At 38.3% G+C, this 2987-nt stretch overlaps 1 pseudogene; it reads right to left on the bottom strand.

Annotated features, from left to right (window-relative positions):
• Positions 1–1321: 1321 nt before the first annotated feature.
• On the bottom strand, positions 1322–2513 carry LOC125297739 (annotated as a pseudogene).
• Positions 2514–2987: the final 474 nt, after the last annotated feature.

A 2987-nucleotide genomic window follows, 5' to 3' on the forward strand; every position in this document is an offset into this window, starting at 1 on the left:
AATTTGTTGGTCAGCGACTGAAACATCAGAACAGATACATGAGCATAATGAATTCATAGAAAAATATCCCTCAAATTTTATTCAAATCACAAAACAACTGTTAAGTGATGCTGCTTTTAACAGCAACAGCGTGAAAACAGTATTGTTGTACATAAGTCAATATTTACAATTACAGAATGTTGTTCATGTAAAATTGTGTGCAAATCTGTTCAAATCTATTGTACACAAATAATAACACATTTCATAGAAAGAGTAAATATTAATAGTAGGGCTGTCAAAATAACTGATTAATTTTGATTAATTAATTTGAGAAAAAATAACTGATAAGAAAATTAGTGCAGATTAATCGATTCCGTATGACCTTTGACCCCGAGCCGTTCTAGTCAGTAAAAATTAGTAGACTGTAAAATGAAGGAGAGAGAAGAAAACGTGCTGCCTGGATCATTGATTCATTTACTTTTAAAAAATGGCCTGATGGTGTTGATAAAAATAAAGTGTTGAAAATAAAGTCCTTTGCAATGTCTGCAAGTGTTGACATTGAGGGGAGTGTTAATTTATTTTCATTGTGTCCCCTAGGTTATATCTGTGGCCTGAAATGCCTTGCAAAAAAAAAACTTCTTCCTGAAGCACTTTTGAATTTATTTCCTCAGCATATTAGGTCATAACATAGATTATTATGGCCATTATTTGAACAGTGAAAATAATAATAAAAGAGTTTTTGAACTTTAATGTCACTAATGCTGATTATTCAATTATTCATTTGAATTTAAAGGAACAGTATCTAAGAAAAATATTTCAGTTAATCATAAAATGGCCCTGATGTCACTAGACATTAAAAAATCATGTTTATTTCAAATACTTATATCACTGACAACAGTAGTCCGGCCAGGATATTGTCATTTAAAAAGTGAAGTTGCAGCAGCCCTCAACTGATTTTGATGTTGTGTTTTGTCATGTCATGTTGTGTTTTGGCCTGATGCGCCACCCTCCACCTATCTACTAATCACAAAGTCAGTAGTGTTTCGCCATCCGGCTTGGCAACCTCGAGTCAGGGGGAAGGGGGAGGGGATATACCGCTGTTCAGTATTATGGTTCCTTTAAATATTTAAAATACTTTCACAGCAAAAATTATATATGCAATTAATTTAGATTAATTAATCACAGAGTATGTTATTAATTAGATATTTTTTTAATTGATTGACAGCCCTAATTAAATAGTGAAAAAATACAAAAGCCAGCGAGTGTCAATATGAAATATACAGGAGCAATTTATGTACATGTGTAAAGGGAGTGTGTGGGCGCAGATCATCACCGTTGTCACTTATGACTCACGGATGAGATCACCCCTTAAGTTGGCGAGGGCCGCACAGATTCTGAGGATTTTGTCAATTTTGGGGGTCATGTTTATTGGTATCACATGAGACAAGAGTTTGTATACTTTATGTCGCCTGATTGCCCTCTCAACATGAATCCGTACATTTGCAATCCTACGAGTTGCTGTGACTTGTTCCTCAGTTAGCTGAGCGCCCCCTCTAGTGAAAGCAGGCAGAACCAATTTGACCCTTCTTTCAAACAGTAAATCACGAATCAAGAACCCACGATCTGCCATGACTTCGTCTCCAGGCTTTAAATAGTCCAAGATACCAGAGTTCATAGTAATATATTTGTCACTGGCACATCCTCCATATCCACTTGAGATAAACATGATTAAGCCACATGGGGCAACAGCAACAAGGTATTTGATTGTGTTGTGTGAGTAGTAATGGCTGTAGGACTCCCCTCTAGAGTCAAGATTTTTTTTGCCTTCTGTAACAAACTTTCGCTGCAGTCAATGACACAGGTGGTGTTAGGAAAAAACTTTTTGAATGCAGTTGGCATAGTGGCCTTAATGGTTTCTCTTGGGAGCCAGATAATAAGAGGGCGCAAGACCTCCTCCATTTTATCAATCCAGAATGAGATAACCTTACTGGCAACACTCTGAGACACATGAAACTGCCTACCAAGGTCACCCAGCACACGATTTAATTTCAATTTTATCAATGTCATTAGTATTTGATCACGCACTGACAAAACAAAAGCCCTTTCAGCAAATGCATCTAAGGTGGAAACAAGAGAGTTGAAGGTTTCCAGTGAGACTCCAGTGTAGAGGAGTCACTCTGCATGGAGTAGCTAAAATCTTCAGTTTGTGTTGTGCCATCTTTGGCCGTCTCGTGGACACCCTGCTGTTCACCATAGTTGTGGTCCCAAAGCAATGGATCTTCCCACTGGGTGGAAACAGTGCTGTGTGATGGTTGTGGCACCTCAGGTATGCCCTCATCCTCCTGGTCTGTGACCTGCTGTTGCTGTAAAAACAGAGCACATGGTCTACATGTTAAACTCTACAATTTCTGTCCATACAATTTCTCACACTGACAACATTACAGTAAAATCTATGATAAATGGTGATGGAAGCTCTTCAGCACTAAACCTACAATAACATTCAGTTTACAATGGCATAAACCATTAATGGCCATGTTTTTAACATATTTCCTCTATCAATCGACATAATGGGCCTATTGTTCATAAAAATTTAGTTTAGACTGGCCACAGATAACACGAATATTTGTGTAGCAGGCTGCGGCGCTTGTAAAAATGTAAACAACCAGAGGTAGCCAACTAGCGATAACTAGGTTCGCTATGAAGTGGTGCTATCGCTAACCAGCTACACAACAATTCAACATTGATACTGGCTACCTGTCGCTTCGACACGAACAATTTTACGTCTCTTCTTCACCACTGGTCGGTCATATCCAAGATATAATTCCGGATTGGGATGGTCATCTGTGGGGCGTTTATCAACAAAATGGTGCTTACAGACGTACACCTTTTTCGGTGGATTCTTCAGTTTTAGCGCAGCTAACCACTCTAAACGTCTACTTTCTGGCATTGAATGTGGATGATAGGGAACCGGACACGGACATTCTCTCCTTCTTATTTTATGATCAAAG

This window comes from Alosa alosa, chromosome 7 (assembly GCF_017589495.1).
Source record: "Alosa alosa isolate M-15738 ecotype Scorff River chromosome 7, AALO_Geno_1.1, whole genome shotgun sequence".
NCBI classification, from domain to species: Eukaryota; Metazoa; Chordata; class Actinopteri; order Clupeiformes; family Clupeidae; genus Alosa; species Alosa alosa.